The sequence below is a fragment of the Bos indicus genome, chromosome 16 (genome assembly GCF_029378745.1).
Source record: "Bos indicus isolate NIAB-ARS_2022 breed Sahiwal x Tharparkar chromosome 16, NIAB-ARS_B.indTharparkar_mat_pri_1.0, whole genome shotgun sequence".
NCBI lineage: Eukaryota > Metazoa > Chordata > Mammalia > Artiodactyla > Bovidae > Bos > Bos indicus.
Genome location: NC_091775.1, coordinates 20,716,194 through 20,738,567, shown reverse-complemented (window position 1 = coordinate 20,738,567; position 22,374 = coordinate 20,716,194).

Genomic DNA, 22,374 nt, shown 5'->3' with positions numbered 1-22,374 from the left:
AAGGATTTCTATAGAAGACAGAAATGAAGTTATCTGGAAGTCAGGTGAGGAATGATTTTTTAAAAAGTAGGAATAGGTAACATTAACAAGCTTAGTAGATATTGACAGAAACAGGACTGAAAATAAGCTAGTGCACTTGACCGAAGGGAGAGAAGTGATTTAGGGAGGGTGTCTTTAGTAGAGCGGCATAGACACAAGAACAAGAGAAAGGCTATGGCCATGGAGACAGAGAACAGGTTCTGCTTTCACCACGTTTGAAGAGATAGAACATCTTACAGCAAGAGCAAAATTACTATTGTCTTCATATGTATTATATATAAGTGAATGAAGAAAAAAACCCAAATACATATGAATGAAAAACATTTAGAATCCTTTAGTTCAAAAAAATCACCAGAGGAGATGTTGAAGCCCTAATCTTAAAGTATGTTTCAAGGAGCAACATCTGGAAGGAGAAGAAATTGAGAGTTTTAGATGTAGAGTTAAGAGACAGTTCTCTTCTTGGGAATGAGAGGTAAGGATGAAAGGGATCGTCTGCAAGGATGCGAGCATGTTTATCATGTGCTGTGAAGAGGAACTGGGGGATTTTGGAGGGCTTGAGGGAGTGTGGATTGGTATCATGGGGAGGGGAATGCAAAATGAATGTAAACCCTATGAGCTGAATTGAAGTTAAGAAAAATAAATACATTTCTTACACACCTCAACTACAGAGTTTGAAGGTACTAGAATGCACTTCCTGCATTTCTGCTTGATGGGCTCTCAGACCCTGATTAGCACAAGAATAAGGGGAGCTGGGTGAAAACTGTCATTCCCAAACTACCAGAGAGCGCCACTGAACTAGTGATGGTGCCTGCAAACTGTATAGCCAGGAGTTTTCTGCAGCAACAGTTAGCAGTTTATACATGGGAAACAGAAGGCTACGTCTGAGTGAGGACAGGCAGGATAGGGCGGAAAAAAAGTAACGAAGTTAGAGCATTGTTAAGGTGTTTGAGGTAATGAGTCTGAGGTATAGGCAGGATTATGTGGTGGAGAGGCCAGCCTGGGATAGTGAAGGATGACAATACAGGGATTAATCATGTTCATGAACTCCTGCTGTTGGCCTAATAGAAATGAAGGAATGAGAAAGAAAGGAAGGAAGCTTACAGACAGTAAGTAGGATTTCTTAGATTTCAGAAGGGGGAGGATCTTGGTGACCACAGTGCCCTGGTGTAGTCTATTGCTGATTGGAGCAGATTCATAGCTAAGTGGGATGAAAAATAAGAGATGGCATGCCTGGATTCTTGGTGAACTTGTACAGAGACTGGGGTTGTGAGACAGGCCTGATGAATTTGATTAAGTCTGGGGGTGAAGCCCAGGTTTGTAGCCTCCAAAGAGAGGCTGACTTGGATTGGAATTCTAACTCAGTTACTACCTGAGTATTTTGGGGCACGTTATTTCTGTGAGCCTCAACTTTTTCATTTATAAAAATACAGATAAGTTCTCTCCTAGTGGTTTTATTTCTAGGATAAATAAAGTGCTTAGTAAAGGTTCTGCTGCTGCTGCTGCTGCTGCTAAGTCACTTCAGTCGTGTCCGACTCTGTGCGACCCCATAGACGGAAGCCCACCAGGCTCCCCCATCCCTGGGATTCTCCAGGCAAGAACACTGGAGTGGGTTGCCATTTCCTTCTCCAATGCATGAAAGTGAAAAGTGAAAGTGAAGTCGCTCAATTGTGTCCGACTCTTCATGACCCCATAGACTGCAGCCTATCAGGCTCCTCCGTCCATGGGATTTTCCAGGCAAGAGTACTGGAGTGGGGCGCCATTGCCTTCTCTGAGTAAAGGATCTAGTACTTAAAAATGCCCAGGAGACATTAATTCTCTAGTTTCTGCCCAGCTCCCCTTATTCTTGTGCTAATCAGGGTCTGAGAGGCCATCAAGCAGAAACGTAGGAAGTGCATTCATTCTAGTACCTTCAAACTCTGTAGTTGAGGTGTGTAAGAAATGTATTTATTTTTGGTAACTTCAATTCAGCTCATAGTTTTCTTCAAAATTGCAACTAAGTTTTTGTGGAGCGTCCCTAGGAAGGAGACAGTGACCTGAAGTATTTGGCCCACTGAGAAGGCTAGCACTCAGTTTCTTCCTTGGCTCTTGATGCAAGCGTGTTGCCATGGCGACATCATCTTTTCCCTCAGTCAGTGCAATACTGTGGGCTTATGGGAGACAGCCATTGCAGGGCACAGGTGGTATCTATGAGGTTGTTTCTGGTCCTGCCCTGCCTAAACTCACTGTTGCCTTTCTTTCTTGGGGAGCTCTCTACCGCTTTGTGATACCTCTCCCCAGGAGCAAGGCATATAATTATGCTCTCAGATTCCATAAAATGATCTTAGGAAGTTCTGACTTAGCAAAGGACCCACCCCGCTGTTCAGTTTTCTGATATTTAAACTATTGTGGCTTTTTTCCCTTCCTTCCCCAGGTACCTCCACTCCTTCATAGCCTGTGTCCAAAGTTGCTTAGGTTGGGGAGCATTCTGGAAAGACTGACAGGGAACCCTGATATTTACAATTCTCAGTGTCCCTCCCCATAAACGTCTTCTGACTCTTCACTCTCTTACAGGTTTTTTCTTATTGTTCAGTTGCTAAGTCATGTCTGACTCGGTGATCCCATGGACTGTATCCTGCCAGGCTTCTCTGTCCATGGAATCCTCCAGGTAAGAATACTGAAACGGGTTGCCATTGCCTATGTCTCCTGCATTGCAGGTGGAGTCTTTACTGCTGAGCCATCAGGAAGCCCCTTAAGGGCTCTGTGTGCTGTGTGCTGAGTCCCTTTTAGTTTGTTAGTTCAGTTGCTCAGTTGTGTCCTACTCAGTCCAGTGTCCAGACCCCATGGACTGCAGAACGCCAGGCCTGCCTGTCCATCACCAACTCCTGGAGCTTGCTCAAACTCATGTCTGTCAACAGCGATGCCATCCAGCCATCTCATCCTCTGTCATCCCCTTCTCCTCTTGCCTTCAGTCTTTCCCAGCATCAGGGACTAAGTCGCTTTAGTCGTGTCCAACTCTTTGGAACCCTATGGACTGTAGCCTGCCAGGCTCCTCTGTCCATGGGATTCTCCAGGCAAGAATACTGGAGTGGTTGCCATTTCTTCTTAAGGGCTTTAGGCATTTTCAAATTAAAATCATGAAGCGAGCTCTCTTACCCCTGCCCATTTTCTTCCCTATCTTAACTGCCCCTCTTTGCCCCCCAAGACAATGAGCAAACAGGTTGGCTACTTGGGAAGGAGAGAATGTGAGGCAAAGTATTATTCTACAGAATTTAATCAATATTTTAGAAGGGTCAATCCTGTGCTTATATCCTGTAAATTGTTCTTCTGATGTCAGTGTGCTCACATCTCTTATCTAACACAAGCCAGAAAAAAATTAGGGGTAAATTCTAGACCAGATCAGTGTGTCATTTTGTAACTATGTAGAAATTGAGTTGTAACTCCCAAAGAGAGAAAAACCCTCGGAAGTAGTTTAAATAGCAGTATATTTTGCATTGTTTCCACACTGAACAGAAGACTTCTACATCTTGAATAGTGAATACACTTTTGGAGAAATTGTATAATATGGCAGAGTGTATGCTGTAGATACTGGTCTCAGTAAGCATGCTCATTGTTCATTGTAAAAGTTCTTTATCCTTGTTTACCTTACAGTAGATGTTTCTCATTTTTATCAGCAAATAGCCTGATAGAATATAATTGACACAAATTGCTTAAGAACAGATGATACAATTCTTTTAAAATGTTCACAACTTTGTTAGCCTAATTACCCAGAAGCTCTTTATTAGTTATCTCTTTTATATGTATATGTTTGTATATGTCAATCCCAATCTCCCAGTTTATCAGTCCCTACTTACCCATGAGTAATTGTAAGTTTGTTTTCTATTTTTTTTCTGCTTTTGTTTTTTTTTTGCTTTTGTTTTGTAAACAAGTTCATTTATACCATTTTTTTAAAGATTTCACGTATAAGTGATAATCATACGATATTTGTTTTTCTCTGACTTAATTCACTCAGTGTGACAGTCTCTAAGTCCATCCATGTCGCTGCAAATGACATTGTGTTTCGCTATGGCTGAGCGATATTCCATTGTGTAAAGGTACCACATCTTTATTCATTCCTCCGTTGATGGGCATTTAGCTCGCTTCCATGACATGGCTATTGTAAATAGTGCGACAGTGAACACTGGGTGCATGTGTCTTTTTGAATTATATTTTTCTCTGGGTATGTGTCTAGTAGTGTGTTTGCTGGGTCTTACAGTAGTTCTATTTTCAGTTTTTTAAGGCACCTCCATGCTGCTCTCCATAGTGGCTGGACCAATTTACATTCCCACTGACAATGTAGGAGGATTCTCTTTTCTCTACACCCTCTCCAGCATTTATTTGTAATTTTTTTTTTGATGCTGGCTGTTTTGACTAGTATAATATGATACTTCAATGTGGTTTTGATTTGTATTTCTTTAATAATTAGTGATGTTGAGCATCTTTTGACATGCTTTTTAGCCATCTATATGTCATAATTGGAGAAATGTCTAGTTAGATCTTCTGCCCACTTTGATTGGGCTGGCTTTTTCGTTTTTTTTTTTTTTTTTTTTTTGATACTGAGTTTCATGAGCTGTTGATATATTTTGGAGATTAATCTCTTGTTGGTTTCACTTTGATAGCAAATATTTTCTCCCATTCTGAAGGTTGTCTTTTTGTTTATGCTTTCCATTACTACACAAAAGCTGTTAAGTAGATTCCATTTGTTTATTTTTGTTTTTATTTTCATTACTCTAGGAGGTGGATTAAAAAATATCTTGCTGCAATTTATGTCAAACAGTCTTCTGCCTACATTTTTCTTGAAGAGTTTTATAGCATGCAGTCTTGCATTTAGGTCTTTAATCCATTTTTAGTTTATTTTTGTGTATGGTGTTAGGAAGTGTTCTCATTTCATTCTTTTACATGGAGCTGTCCACTTTTCCCAGCACCACTTATTGAAGAGACTTTTTTCTCCATTGTATATTCTTGCCTCCGTTGTCATAGATTAATTAATCACAATGGCACCCCACTCCAATACTCTTGCCTGGAAAATCCCATGGACGGAGGAGCCTGGTGGGTGCAGTCCATGGGGTCACTGAGGGTCGGACACGACTGAGCAACTTCACTTTCACCTTTCACTTTCATGCGTTGGAGAAGGAAATGGCAACCCACTCCAGTGTTCTTGCCTGGAGAGTCCCAGGGATGGGGGAGCCTGGTGGGCTGCTGTCCATGGGGTCGCACAGAGTCGGACACGACTGAAGCGACTTAGCAGCAGCAGCAGCATGGATTTATATCTTGGCTTTCTGTCCTGTTGTTGTTGTTCAGTCTCTAAGTCATGTCTGACTTTTTGACCCCATGGTGATGCCACTCAACCATCTCCTGTTCTGTCAGCCCCTTGTCTTCCTGCCCTCAATCTTTCCTAATATTAGAATCTTTTCCAATGAGTCAACTCTTTCCATCAGGAGGTACCATTGATCTATATTTCTGTTTTGTGACAATACCATACTGTATTGATTACTGTAGCTTTGTAATATAGTCTCGAGTTACAGAGCCTAATTTCTCCAGCTCTGTTTTTCTTAAGACTGTTTACCAAAAGTTTGCCCAAGTAGAAACTGCAGAAAGATAGTTTAAAATAGACAATTTCTGTCTGATGTACAATTTCTGCTATAAAAAACTGCATATTCAGAACTCATAAAACATCTGAAGAAAACTCAGCACTTGAAAGAGTAAAAAGTTTTTAACAGTTTGTACTACAAAAATATGACTTCAGAATAAATACAAATGATATCCACAGAGTAAAACTCAGGAAATTTGAACAGATTAAATTCAGCAAAATTAAACTTTTGAAATATAAAGCTTAAAATCTTATTGGATTAGCCCAATAGTCATAGCCAAAAAGACCATTCATAAACTAGAAGATGAGCAAAGAATTACCCAGATGTAGCATACTAGATGAAGAGAAATAAGTATAAAATATGTGAGATAAATACATTAGGTTTAATTTATCTAATAAAATGTAGAGATTATAGAAGAGAAAATATCCAAAATACAAACAGGAGGTAATTTCTAAAATGAATTAAGAGTTTTCAAACTGAAACAGTTAACTATATCAGGCAATAAAAATTCTAAAGAGGACACCACATCTAGAGTCAACACAGGGAATCTGCAGAGAAAAAACTGTAGAATTCCAAAGGTGGGAGTGAGGGAAACCTTATTAGCTACATGAGCATGATAATTACTTTGATATTAGTTTGATAGTAGATTTGATATCCAGTAAAACCGGATGCAAGAGGGCAGTAGATCAAGATCCAAGTTCTTCGGACCAATAACTTGAAATCTAGGATCTATCCCAAATCAGAAGTATCATTCAAATGTGAGAATGAGAAAGTAACTTTCAACTATGTAAGACTCAGACATTTGACCTTTATAGACACTCTAGTAAAAATGCTTCTTCAGCAAGAAGAAAATAAATGTAGGAGGTAGAAGTGCAATCCAAGAAGCAGCATTGGGAGATGATAGTGAAATTCATGGATACATCCAGGTAAATGTTGATTCTTAATTTAAAATAAAATTCCAAATGGTATCCAAATGACAGATGAGAAGAGAGAGAGAAGTGGAAGTAAAACTGTACTGACATTCTTGGTGTCTTTAGGGAAAAGTTAGAAATTCTGACTACATGTTTTAAGAACAATAATGTGAAGGTAAAATATCGGATGATAATCATAAGAATATGAATGAAATATGTAATTTTTCACTAGTGAGGTAAGAAAAGTAGATTAGGAAACTTGTTCAAATCATATAAAGGCAGAAACAGGCAATGCTGCATAGTTTTATTGTATGAATATTAAAACAATGTATTGTTTTCCATTCCACTGATAATGCACATTTGATAGTTTCCATTTTTTAGCTGTTATGAAGGTGCTGCTGTGAAAATTCAAATGCTTATTAGTATTTGTTTTTTTGGTAAACATATGTTATACACATGTTTGTTGAGTGTAAACCTTAAGATGGAACTGCAGTATCTAAGATTTACAACTGCATCAAATATTTCTGTATACTTGGTATTTCTTGCCTTAAATTTTATCCATTTTTATAGAGGTGCCTTGTTATTGCGTTTAATTCTCTGGTCATGGAGGGGCTGAGCATGAAATTATGTTTTTTCCTAAGTCTGTTGACTTAGAGAATCTTGTTCAAGTAGTTTGGCCATTTTTTCTGAGTATCTCTCATTGATTTGCAGGTGTTTCTATATACTTTGGATAAGAATTGTTTATCAACTATTGCAAATGTTTTGTCCCTGTTTGTAACTTGTCTTTCTAATCTCTCAGTGATATATTAACATTAGAAATTTTTGTTTATATAAAGATATTTTCTTTCATATTATAAGTTGACCCAGAATCTTTCAAGAAAAAACACAAACCAAAAATAACAGAAAATCTTTACTTCTCTAAAGTAAATTATTTTCATAAATGAAATATCTATATTTGATTGTGTTTCCAGGCTCTATTGTGTTTCCTTTGATGTATTTATTTTCACCCACACCACACTATCTTATTACAGATTTATTATACCTTAGTGTCTAGTAGCAGAGAAGGCAATGGCACCCCACTCCAATATTCTCGCCTGGAAAATCCCATGGACGGAGGAGCCTGGTAGGCTGCAGTCCATGGGGTCGCTAAGAGTCAGGCACGACTGAGCGACTTCACTTTCACTTTTCACTTTCATGCATTGGAGAAGGAAATGGCAACCCACTCCAGTGTTCTTGCCTGGAGAATCCCAGGGATGGGGGAGCCTGGTGGGCTGCCGTCTCTGGGGTTGCACAGAGTCGGACACGACTGAAGTGACTTTGCAGCAGCAGCAGCAGTAGTATCTAGTAATGTTCTCTGTTCTTTAGGCCTTCTCCAACTTGTTACTTCTTTAACTATTCTTTTTCATAATTGTCTTGATTATTCTTTGTCCTTTCAGTTTCATATACATTTTATACTTACATCAATTTATAATTAACTCTGCTAAGGATTTTGATAGGGATTATGTTGGATTTGTTCTTCAATTTGTAGAGAATTGATATCTGTGTAATATTGAGTTTTTCAGTTTGTGAATATGGTCTAGCTCTCAATTTATTTAACTTATTTTACTTATTAAAATAAAATTTCATGCACTTCTTTGTCTTTCATTAAAGTTGTTTAAGCTACTCTAATGATAATTCTTGCATTTTAATTTCATGATGTTATATAAACTATAATTAATTTTATGTTTTATATCCAGTCACTTTGCTAAATTAACTCATTTAATAGTTTGTAGATTCTTTTGAATTTTCCACAACTCATCAATATCTTGAGCACTGATATTTCTCAGTTACTCATATTTATACCATTTATTTCTTTCATTTACTTTATTGCACTGGCCTGGAGTTTGAGTTTAATGATGAATAGAAATGGCAACAATGAAAGTTTATATGTTATTAAGTAGATATCTGCTATAGTGCTTTCTGGAGGAGTTGATATGCTTAATGCATGCAGAAATTCTCTTCTACTTCTAGCTGAGTTGTTCTTTAAAAAAATTAAGAATGAATATTAAAATTTTATCAAGTGATTTTTTTTCTGTGTCTATGATCACATAGGATTTCTCTTTTATAAAGTTAGTGTAGCAAATTATATTGATTACTTATCAGATGGTAAATTAAATTTGCAATTTAAAAATAAATTCAACTTGATTCTGATGTTTTGTACTTCATATGTACTTTACAGTATGTATGCTAACAGTTTTCAGTTTTCTGCACTTCAGGGGAGAGATTGGTATGCAGAATTCCATTTTTTTTTTTTTTTGTATCCTTGCAGCTTTTAGCCTCATAAAAACTATTTGGAAAATGTTCTTTCTTTCTTTAGCCTCTGGAAGAATTTATGTAATAACTATAATATATCTTAAGTATTTGGAAGAGTTTCCCGGTAAAATCATCTGTGTATGGAAAGTTATTTGTGGAAATATTTCCAACTACAGACTTCTATATTAAAGAATACTATATATTCTTTAATATATGCAAAAATATCAGCTTTTTGATAAAATTTCTTTTTCTAAGGATTCTCTCAGGTTACTTCCCAAATTTACTGGCATAAAGTTATTAATAATGTCACTTTACTTTCCTTTTGGTATCTGTAGTTTTGACAGGTTATCTACTTGATATTGGCAAATTCTGCTTCTTTCATTTTCCTCTTGATCCATTAATTATCAATTTTATTGATCTTTTCCAAGAAATGGTTTGGTTTTCTTGGTTTTTCTCTATTCTGCAGTATTCTTTGTGTAGATTTATACCCACTGATTATTTATTTTTCTCTTGGGGGTTTTGGATTCAATTTATTTTCTTCCTTTGCTTGAGATTAATTAGTTGACTTTCAATCTTAACATATATGCATTTAGGCTCTTCATTTCCCTTTAAGATTTCTGTTTTCTTGCCATTATTGTTAAGCTCAAGATATTTTGTAATATCCATGTTGTGATTGATCTTTGATATATGAATTATATAGAAACATGTTATTTCATTTCAAAACACTTAGGGATTTTCTGAATATCTTTGTTGATTTATATCTTAATTTTACTGTAGTCTGTTGAATATGAATTTACTTGAATTTATAGAAACTTGAGAGTTGCTTCATGGCCAAACACATGAAAAACTTTGGTAAATATTCTATGTGTATTTGAAAATATTTAACATGATTGACCATACTGTTCTCTAAATGTTGAAGAGGTCAAGTTTATTCATTTTGCTAAAAATGTCTTTTTAATTATTGATCTAAGACAGGTGGGGTAAAGTCCTTTGTTTATGATTATGCATTTACCTATTTCCCCCATTAATTCTGTCAAATATATATATATATCTATACACACACACACACAGTTGCAAATTGAACTACAAATGTGTACATTTATGATTTATTGTGTTCTTGTTAATTGACCTTTTTAGTGTCATATATATATGCCTCTTTATTCCTAAAAATTCTTCTTAAAGTGTACATTTTCTGAAATTTTATTATAACTACCATGAATTCTTTTAGTCAGTGTTTGCTGGTGTATCTTTGCCCATCCTTTTATCGTCTTACCAAAATATCCTGTAAGCAGCACAGAAGCTTATAATCATAGTCTTTTCATAACACGATATAATCTGTTAAATGTTTGTGTACTTACAGATACTTCTTGCAGTTTGTTTTATATTTCCCTATTTGTTTTATGTTCCTTTTTTTCTGTCTTGCCCTCTTTGGGTTAATTGTTTTAAATTTTTTCATTATTCCCTTTTTCTCTCTACTACCTGATAGTTATACTTTTTTCTATTCTTTTTGTAGTCACACAACAAATGATAATATGAATGCTTAATTTCACAGTTTAATATAAATTAATATTTTTCAGTTAGACAGTGATAAGCTTTTTAACTTCATTTGTTCCAGGCAAATTTTTGTTTTATTTTTGTCATTAAATTAATTAACTTTATTCAATTTAAATGTAATAAAATATTACTTCTGTTTTATACACTAGGTATGTAAATATTTATATTTACACATACATATGATGTTATGTTTCTTTACATTCTATCTTGTGTTTCGTATCCACCCCCACTTCCCAAGTTCATTTGCCTTCTAACCAAAGGATTTCTTTAATTCTCCTTTAAGTGAAGATTTACTGGAAAAAAATTATCTCAATTTTTGTTCATTAGGAAATATGTTGACTTCATCCCTGATCTGAAGATTAGTTTTGATGGTTATAGAATTCTACATTGTCATTTATATTCCTTCAAAGATGATATTGAGTTGTCATCTAGCTTCCATTGTTTCTGTTGAGACATCAGCTTGCACTTTACTTTTTTTTTTCCCCAAGATAGTTGAAAAGATGGGTTTAAAGATAATATAAGAGCATAGGCTTAAGGCGGGAGTGTCCAAACTCACTGAGGCCATGAAAGACCAACTACAGAGAAGGTGCCGTGTGTGTGTCATCTCTCCACTCCCAGAGGCAAATGCCATAGGCTTTATTTTTCAAGATTCTGTCCTGACAAGAACGATCTAAGCTTACATGTTAACAGAGATATCATACAATGTTGACTTTCTAAAAAGTTCATTTTGAATTTCTGAGCCTGTTTCAAATTCATCTTATGTGTTTTCCTCTTGACTGTTTTGGTTTCTCTTTTTCCTTCTGCTTGCCAGTCTTCTACATCCCATGTCCCTTACACTGGCATTTTCAGGAGCTCCCAAGGCTACTGAGTTTCATTACAGTACTGGTTGTTGTATGTTCTTCCGGAATCTGAAGCTGCAGCGTGGAGTGTGGCTGTCCAGCATAATGGTTGACTGCCCAGCTATGAGCTGCATTATAGATTCGGCTTGTTTGTTTACTCATTTAACAGATCATTGATTACTAGGTGTGTAATTGAAGAAGATGTAAACATGCATAGTGTCCCTCCTCTTTGAGCTGCTGAGGAGCTAGTTTCAGAGTCAATCTTCAAGTGACTGTCCTCTAGTCCACTGTCTTTCCCCCAGTAGTAAATGTCTTGTTGGGCATTTGCCCACATAACTCATTTCTCTAGAATTCTCGCCTGCTTTTGATGGATCATTTGCAGATTATATTCTAGTTCTATTTCAGTTCTGTTGGCCAGTTCTGTAGCTGCCTGACAAAGAGCCCCTTCTTTGTGGTCAGAGTCTTGTCCAGTTAGGTTACTCTCTATTACATTCTCCCTGCAAGTTGCAATTCAAATAGAGATATTTACCCAAGTAGAAGGAATTTTAATACTCCTATAGTGGTACTTTAGGTTAAAATTGTAGTTGATTTATTTGCTCCTACACGAAGTGACTCCCTTACTGCCAGTAACTTCAATCTTATCAAGTACTTATTCAAAACTATGCTTTACTTCTCATTTTTTCCCCCATCTTCAAGGATTTTTCTCTGATGATCCTTCTGAATGTGCTTTGTTAACATGGTTCTAGAACAATAGAATTGATGGCATTTGAACATACTATTGCCAAAAGGGGCTGCTTCTGTCAATCTCAAACTAAGGGCTTTATATTGTCACCTAAAATAAGATCTTTAATTTTTTTAAAAGCAAAAGGCCAATTCTTAATTTCAGGAATTTTCGTAAAATTGTTATCTGTATATCAGTTAGTGTAGCACAGTGCCTGATAGACTGAAGATGCTCAGTATCACTTAAATTGCTTTTGTGGTGGTGGTTTAGTCCCTAAGTCATGTTCAACTCTTGTAACCCTATGAACTATTGCCTGCCAGGCTTCTCTGTCCATGAGATTTCCCAGGCAAGAATACTGGAGTGGGCTGCCATTTCCTTCTCCAGGCAGTCTTCCTGACCCAGGGATCAAGCTCGTGTTTCCTGGTCTCCTAAATTGCAGGTGAATATATATTTTTTTAACCAGTGATTCCCAAATTGCCTTAAGGATACATTTAAAAAATATAAGAAAAAGTTTAATACTAAAATGTTCTGATATCATTGCTTTGAATGACAGTGTGGCATTGGGTAAGAGCTTAAATGGAGGTATATTTGAGTCTCGTATTTCTTTCTAAATATTGTTCGTCTGTAATAAATTAATTAGTATCCATATCTCAGCATCCTGATATGTCAAATAGTATTCATTAGTGCTGGAGGGTTTTGTGTAGGTTAGATGAGATAGTATTTTACAACATGATGATGAATACAATGTAAATTCAGTTAGCATTTGTAGTATTGTTAGTATTGTTACTATTACAGAAAGATTGCTCACACACTCATGATCCTTAATTCCTTTCTTCTTGGACCATTTGATTTAGCATATGTGTGAAAGTACATACTTTACATATATGTACAATATGTAACTTTACATATATGCAAATAAAATGTAATCAAATATGTTCATGGGTATAGAATGAGGTAGAAATCATGCTGGTCTGGTCATCAGGTGATCTGGGTTTTGGTTTAAACCCTAACAATATTGAGTCCCATCAGAGTTAAGTCTCACATCGCCTCCCTCAAAGGCAATTTCCGTTTCAGTAAAATGTCTTGTTTCTCAAACTGTCCGTTTTAGTTTTACTGATAATGATGGTGTTTGGATATGTTTTAGAAACTGCTTTGCAAATGTGTTTTGCTCAAATTTTATCATGCTCTTCATTTTTTAAACTCTTGCTCTTCTCCTCTTTAAAGTCTTTGGCTTCTAAGGATTATATTAATAAACCACATAAGTAAATTACATGAAGAGTTACAGAGACCTTTGAGAAAAGTTTACTGATCCAGCAGATTCCCTTTTATTTCCCCTAAATTAAGACAAAATAGCCTTCAACCGTATACTGTTGGCTTTTTCTCCTAAGCAAAATGGTTTTTCTTCCCATCATCATAACTTTTACATCCTCCATTTCACTCTAAATGTAGTGCACATTTTTTTCCCCCACTCTTGGGAATGTTTTAGGGGTTGTTCAGCTGGGTTGAGTTTCTAAGACCAGATATACCACCCTCTCTGCTTAGTAAACTGTGCCCTGAATCCTGCTGTGTCTTCGTGTTTCCTCCCTCAAAACAATGACACTTTCTCAAAAGCATATTGAAACTCCACACCCATGGGTTTCAGGCAATCTAGGGCTTTCCCACATGGTAAAAGGGGGGCCCATATCATCTTGAGGAGCGTGGCGCTTTGCAGAAACTTGAGCCTTAATTATTGCTGATCGTCTGCTGGCTGGGGCTCCATGCTGTGCTCTGCTTGCCTGCCGTCCTTCCCCCACATTGTATCATTTTCTTTTTCAGACCCACACCCACCCATTTGTCCTGTTCACCAGCCATTAAACGGCCTGCTGCTACCTGTCCCGTACTGCCTGGCAGCTGTTATATCCCTGCCAGACTGAGCTCTCGAAAGTCACTCTTAAATTCACCTGCCAGGCTCAGTCTGGGCCCTTGCCCAGCCTGAGGAGAAGGAATGGACAGCGGTTAGATGGCCTGCCACACGCTATCAGTGGTATCAAGTTCCCCGTATGTCTTGGTGCAACCTGAAATACCCACACCAAGCTTTTATGCCTTGAACAAATGTGATTCCTGGGCCATCTGAGGGTTTGCATAATTTAAGGAGTATAAGAACATGTGTTCAACAATTTTGATCAAGGCAATAGATTGAGAACAGCTAGGACCTAGATACAGAATAAAAAACCAAGGCTCCCGAAGTTATTTATAATACCCTTGTTAATGCTTTGAACGTTCTCAGAGAAATCTGGAAATCCGATACAATCTACTTTAGAGCTCTGAATTGTATTTATACATTTCTACAGGAAATACGTGTCTCATAAATGTAGGACAATCTTATTCTAAACTAGATGTCCTCACTTATGCTGTTCCTGTCACTTAAAAGGCTCATTGTGTTCTCCTCTGTCTATAAAACTGTCAACTCTCAAGGCACAGTTGAATACCCCAGCCTTTCCCAAAACCTCTGAGTTCAATCTTTGTAAAAAAATAAAATAAAAAATGATGGTTACTGGGTCTAATCCAGATAGTCTGAGTTTTGCCATTTGCCCATCAAGTGACTTAAGCCTGGATTCTCATTTGTTCACTTTTATTTTAGAAGTAGTATTTTCTCTGTGCAATTTGTAGGTTTGTTAATAAAGATCAAAAGATAATCTAAAAAAAAGTGATAATGACAGGAAAAATTATGGTAGTATTTTCTAAAAGTGTGCTTATTCTCTGTCTTTGGATATACAATTACAGAAGAACTCAGTAGGTATAAATTGAAAAAAAAATATAAGGAGAGCTAACAGTGAAAACCCAGTCTATTGTTTCTACATTTAGGGCTTGCCTTATGGCTCAGCTGGTAAAGAATCCACCTGCATTGTGGAGACCTGGGTTCGATCCCTGGGTTGGGAAGGTCCCCTAGAGAAGGGAATAACAACCCACTCCAGTATTCTGGCCTGGAGAATTCCATGGACTATATAGTCCATGGAGTTGCAAAGAGTGGGACACAACTGAGCGACTTCAGCTTTCACTTTTTCTCTACATTTAATTTGCCAACAATGGTAGGAGATAGAAGACATTCCCATGCTACAGGTAAGGAAGTTGAAGCCAAAAGAGGTTACGTAACCTGTCCAAGAACACGCAGTGAATATGGGTGATGGAGCCCGGGTTCCAACCCAGGCTGTCTCTGCCACTTGCATCCTTACCCACTAACTGGTCCTACCTGTCCCAGTGCTTCAGGTGATGATGGATGTGTGGTCCATTCATTTAATCTTTTTTTTTAAATATTTGGAGGAGGCAATGGCAACCCACTCCAGTACTCTTGCCTGGAAAATCCCATGGACGGAGGAGCCTGGTGGGCTGCGGTCCATGGGGTTGCTAGGAGTCGGACACAACTGAGTGACTTCACTTTCACTTTTCACTTTCATGCATTGGAGAAGGCAATGGCACCCCACTCCAGTGTTCTTGCCTGGAGAATCCCAGGGATGGGGAAGCCTGGTGGGCTGCCGTCTCTGGGGTTGCAGAGTCTGACACGACTGAAGCGACTTAGCAGCAGTAGCAGCAAGATATACTGTGTCCCACCACAGCTTCTCTGCATCTTGTGGGGATAGGGTTGGCATCACCAGCAAGGCGTGGTTCTTTGCTCATCTTCTCAGTGACTGCTTCTTTTGATTATGAAACATCTTCCATTGTGGTCTCCCAAGTCCAGGGCTCACATTCCTCAGGGCAGGTCTCTGGCTACTTGGACGGGTAGTGCTGTCATATGAGTTATCTCCTCATGACTTGTTTTATTCTTGACACTGAGAGGCTCTGACAGTCTATCATTCTCTAGGAAGCAAATATTCCACTATGAGGATTCTAGGTCTGGCCCTGAAGATCAAACCATTCCAAGAAGTCAACTTTCATTGAGCCCCTGGGTGAAACTCTAACTCACTCCAAGGAAGGAGGGTTCCCTTAAATGGACTATTGGCATTGTCCTAGAATTAATATGTGATTTAGTCTGTTTGGGGAAAAAAGGTGATTTAATTGACTCTGAATTTTGAGCATTGCAAGGGACTGTATTGGTTCTGAAAACTGCAAAAGAAAGTAGGTGGGAATTTTCAAGAATAGGAAGCATTTTGCTGAACTTTTTCACAATGTTGAATCTGATTGGTGTAGAGTATACATACTTCATGCTTGTAGAAAATGGTCCAAATTTTAACAGTAGAGGCATAATGAAGAGTTGATGGTGGGATGCAGATGAAGTCTTCAATTTTGTCTCTCCATATTGCTTAAAATTTTTTTTAAACAGTGTTCATATATTACTTGTGTGATTTTAAAAAAGAGAGAAAATGTATGGGGTGGAGGAGAGGGAAAAAGTCAGTTTTTCCTCTCCTTGTTAAATCTGCTTCAAACATATGTCAGGGCATATCCATCTGATTGGGTCCACTTGAGCCTGGCCATATCTAATTCCAGATTGGTTTTTGACTTAACCTGTTTTCTGTTTCAGGAGCAATCTGCTAATGATCGCAGCCATGGTCCTCTCTATCCATCTTATTGTACCAACTTACCAGCTCAGTCATTTACTTTTTAAACATTTTTTTATTGGAGTATAGTTGCTTTACAATGTTGTGTTAATTACTACTGTACAACAAAGTGAATCAGCTATACGTATAACATGTCTCCTCTTTTGTGGATTTCCATCCCATTTGGGTCACCACAGAGTATTGAGTAGAGTTCCCTGTGCTATTCAGTAGGTTCTCATTAGTTATTTATTTTATACATAGTATCAATCGTATATATTAGCATATGTCAATCCCAATTTCCCATTTCATCCCACCTTTCTCCCCTTGGTGTCCATGCGCTTGTTCTGTATGTCTGTGTCTCTATTTCTGCTTTGCAAATGAGACCTTCTGTGCCATTTGCTAGATTTCATATATGTGTATTAATATAAAATATTTGTTTTTCTTTTCGTGACTTTGTGTGACAGTTTCTAGGTCCATCCACATCTTTGCAAGTTTCACAATTTTGTTCCTTTTTCTGGCGGAGTGATATTCCATTGTTTGGGTTGCTTCTATGTCCTGGCTGTTGTAAATAGGGCTGCCATAAGCATTGGGATGCATGTACCTTTTGGAATTATGGTCCAACTCAGTCATTTACTTGCAACATCTCTCTTGATCTCTTGGCCTCTCTACCACATACCTTCCTTACGTGTACATTTTCTGAATTTTAAATTTGCCAGCCACACCCTAGCCTGGCCTGCCACCCTATTTGATTTATAATCTTGGTTTAGTCCTTCAGGTTGACAGGACCGCAGCCCAGGCCACAGTCTATGTGATGCCCCTGTGTCCTTGTCACACTCGGCACTGGTGCCACCTTTACACACTAAACGGAAGGACTGATGCTGAGGCTGAAGCTGCAGTACCTTGGCCACCTGATGAGAAGAACTGACTCATTGGAAAAGACTCTGATGCTGGGAAAGATTGGAAGGCGGGAGGAGAAGGGGATGACAGAGGATGAGATGGTTGGATGGCATCACCGACTCGATGGACATGAGTTTGGGTAAACTCCAGGAGTTGGTGATGGACAGGCATGCTGCAGTCCATGGGGTTACAAAGAGTGGGACACGACTGAGCGACTGAACTGAACTTACACACTATAAGGACACACCGGTCAAAAACATTGCACTTACAGATTCCTATTTGACATTTACTCTTTATAATTTGAGAGCACAAATTGTTTCTATATTGAAAAAACTAATTCAGTCTTTATGTAATAGCTAGTGTTTTCAATCATGGAAGGAAAAATATGATAAAAATAAAGAACATGAAATAAAAAGAAAACCAACATAGTTTGAACGCTTCTCCTGTTGGACATGTTAATTTTTCAAGAGGCAAAAACAAACAGCATGAGCCCTTCCACACTTCAATTTCCACATTTGTGAAATGAAGTAAGAACACTTAACTCCTAGAGTTATAGTAAAGATATGATGGCTATATGTGTGTGTGTGTGTATGTATAAATGCTCAATTGTGTATAAATCATGTGCATAGTCCCTGCTATATATGAGACATTCACATATGGCACCTATTGTGATGACTATTATGACTTTAAATAATCTTAATTATCTAGGAACTAGCCATCTGAATTTTCAAATATGAAAAAGGGCAAGGATGTAATTAAAAAAAAAACAACAACAATGACAGATGCTAGGAGTTCTCATCTACCACAAACTGTTGAAAAGATAAAAAAGCCAGAATTAGAGTATTATGCTCAATGAATGCATTGGGCTTGCCCATTGTAACCTGTGGTTGGACAGTTAGTTAGATAACTGTGTCAACAGTCAACTTGTATCACAGAAAGCCACAAAGCATGGGAAACAAAAAGGCAGAATAAATAAAAATATGGAAAAGATCAACAAATAGCAGAATTTGTCATCATAGGAAAATGTCAATGACTTATTGATGTTTTTAATAAACATTTTTTTTATAACATTGAATGGTTTCCAGTTTTCAGGCATTACCAGAAATATCTACTGTGAATACACAGAGTAAGCTCCCTGGTGCATAATGTTGAGGCTTTCTAATGAATGTATATGTGTGAATATGCTGTTTCCTAGGATATACATAGTTTCAACTTTTAAAAATATGCATCAATTTTATATATTTAGAGTTCCTTTTGATACATGTCCTCCATAACAATTGGCATTGTCCTAATTTAAAATTTGTGTGATGTAGCATGTGTAAAATAAAATCTCATTGTGATTTTAATTTGCTTTTCCCTAATACTGATGCAGTCCAATGCTTTCTGGAAGTTTATGGGTCCCTCATGTTTGCCATTCTGTGAAATCCTTGTTTATATCATCTGTCTTTTTTTCTATAAATAAATGAATATTTGTGTCTGGATTCACAGAAATCACTTAAGCATTCTGTGTATTAATTCTTTTCTCCTATTTGTGTGACATGTCTCTCATGTTGTGGCTTAGGTTTTCAATTTGTGGGGATGTTTGATGAACAGAAGTCCTTGATTTTAATGTAATCCCATTTATTTATCTTTTATGTTTTGCACTTGTGTCCAGCTCAAGAAATATGTTCACATCTTAAGGCGGTTAAAGCATCTTCTTTAATTTCAAATGATTTTCAAGTTTTGCTCCTTAACATTTAAGTCTCAATCTATCTGGAAGTAACTTTTGTATATAGTGAGAAGTAGGGATCCAGTCTCATTTTATCAGTATTTTCCAATACAGGGAATTAATTTTCCTTGCAAAATTTACTAACTAGTTCACCCTTTTCTTAGTGATGTGTTAGTCACTCAGTCATGTCTGACTCTTTGCCAGCCCATAGACTATAATCCGCCAGGCTCCATCCATGGAGCTCTCCAGGCAAAAATACTGGATTGGGTGGCCATTCCCTTCTCCAGGGGATCTTCCTGACCCAGGGATTGAACGTGAGACTCCTGCACTGCAAGCATTGCAGGCAGATTCTTTACTATCTGAGCCACCAAAGAAGCCCTTTTAGTGATATACAGGAACAAAATAAGTATATACATATGTCTATACATATGTGTGAATCATTTCCTATGATTTTTGATGTTTCTATTGGATTCCCCCAACCCCCCACCGATCTCTGCACTAAGGTTCCACACTCCTAATTTACGTGGCCCTGGAGAAGGAAATGGCAACCCACTCCAGTGTTCTTGCCTGGAGAATCCCAGGGAAGGTGGAGCCTGATGGGCTGTCGTCTTTGGGGTCGCACAGAGTCAGACACGACTGAAGCGACTTAGCAGCAGCAGCAGCAAGAACATCTTGGTGTCTGTTAGCAAAGTCACTCCCTTACCTTATTCTATGTCTGTAGTGCCTTGAATACTGTCAATTATTTGCTCTTTTTAAATATGCTTTGAAATAAACTTGTCAAGTTCATGAATAACTCTGTTGTGATTTTCATAGGAATTGCATTGGATTAATAGATGACTATATGAAAACTTCATCCTTGTGTTAGTCTTTGAATCCCAAAACATAATATCTCTATTTTCAGTTTCTTAAATGTTACCAATAAACTTGATTTTTTCATAGCAGTAATGCATTTTTTAAATGTGTTCCCAAGTACTCTACAATATGGATACCATCTTTTAGTTATATTTTTTAATTTGTTTATTTCATTCTCTAACTGGTATAGAGAAGTGCAATTGATTTTTGCTTATTGATTTTGCATCACTTGTATTAAATTAAATTATCCTGTAGTAACAACTCTAAAATTTCAAAAAATTCCTTTAAACAATAAAGGTTTATTTTTCACACATGCTTTGTGTCTGGCAAGCAAACTCTGATCTATGTCTTTCCAGCCAGGGCAAGAGGTTGACAGAGCAGCCACTAGCTGGATGTGGCAAAGTGGGAGGGAGAGAGCAATTGCTTACTGGTCCCTATAGCTTCCTCCTGGCAGTGGCTCATATTTCTCAGCAAAAGCAAGTCATGTGACCATTTCCAAGGAGTTAAAAGTAGTATGTGCCTAGAGAGAAGTGTTCCAAAATTGATGAATAGCATTAATCATATTTACATCTTCTCTCTAGAATCCGGGTCAAAATTTGTCATTAGGTTTTGTTATCTACTGAAATAAATGACATTTGATAATCATTTGCAGTGTTTATCCTTTAGTTTATATTTTACCTATTTTAATGCATTGGCTAGTTGAATGTTGACTAGCAGCAGTAATAAGTAGGTGTTCCTTCTCTACTGATCTTAACAAAAGTGCTAATTATCATACTTATTATTTATAATGTTTTTGTACATGAACTGTCAAGTTATAGAAGTTTTCTTCTTTTATGAAGAATTTTGGTCCTAAAGAAATAAATTCATAAAGGATTTTGGTCCTCAATAAATAACATGAATTTTTAAACTATTTTAATGGTGAAGTAATATATATTTTAACATTCAAACCAATTTTACAATTCTAGAACAAACCCAACTTTGTCAGGAGATTTATTCTTTTTAAATATTTCTGAATTCAGTTTGCTTATGCTTTATTCAGAATTTTTTTGCATTATGTATATGAGTGTGACTGGTCTTGAATTTTTCTTTCATATTCTCCTGTCTGTTTTATAATCTCCCTCTTTCTCTCACTCCCTGCCTTCTGTCTTTCTCACACACATTCTATTTTGGTTATAGCTACCTCATACAATAAATTGGGAAATATTCTTATTTCAATGGTAAGAATGTTTGTAAAAACTGGAATTATAGTTTCCCATATGTGTGGCATAACTGATTTGCACAACTGCCGGAGCCTACTGTTTTCCTTTTGGGAAGAAATTTAACTATAGACTGTATTAGAACTATTCATGTTGAAAAATAAAAGCAAAACTTGATTCTTTTTTATTGAAGCATAATTTGCACAAAGAGCACAAATCTTAACTGTAATACTTGATGAACTTCAAAAACTGTATCCATCTGTGTAACCACCACCTGTATTAAGATGAAGACATTTCCAGCCCTCCTGCTGGCTTCCTTGAATCCTTTCCCATTTCTTCCTCTGTTTTAAAGATAGCATTATGTTGACTTCTTTCACCGCAGATTAGCTTTGATTCTCTTTGACTTCATATGAATGGAATCATTCTAGTATGTTCTTGGGGTGTTTACCTTGTTTCACTCATGATCAGGTCTGTGAGATTTTCCGTGTTGTTTCTTGTAGCAGTAGTTCACTTTTCTTTCATTCTGCGTTCACCTTTCAGTGTGTGAATATATACCATAATCTGTCTGTTCTGCAGTTGATGGAACGTGTTGTTTCTAACCGTTTCTTCTTCACTCAGTCTAAGTTGGAAATATTTTAAGGGACTTATTTAATATTCCTAAGAACTCAAGTTTAATTCTCATAAAATTGTCTACAACATTTTCTTATTTTGTAATTACATCGGACCCTCTGTTTTCATATCTCATATTACTTACACATCCACCATTTTTCTTTTTCTAGATTAGTTATGCCATAGGTTAATTAATTTTAATAGAAAATCCATGAATGCTTAAAAAACCCCAAGGATATCCCTTGATTTTGCCCATCTTCGAGACCTAAGCCTCAAGGGCTTGAAAAACCAAGTTTATAATAAACTATAATAGTGAACTTTTCCATAATAATGAGTATGAATTTACTAATAGTTGACTAACTAAAACATCATTTTTTGAACTTTTTCAAAAGAAGGAAATGCTGATTCTAAGATGTCTTGACCATTAGAAAAAGAAATTGCTTTCAGCTCTCTGTGGTAGTTTACAAAATCGTCTCAAGTTCTTTCCAATCTGTTATGTGTGCCCCCTTGCAATGTGACTGTTCTTTGAAGAGTGGAGTCAGTGTCATAGCCCTTGAATCTGGGCTTGGTCATGTGACTTCCTCTGTCAGTGGAACATTAACAAATGTGATACAAGCAAATGCCTGAATAGTACTCGTA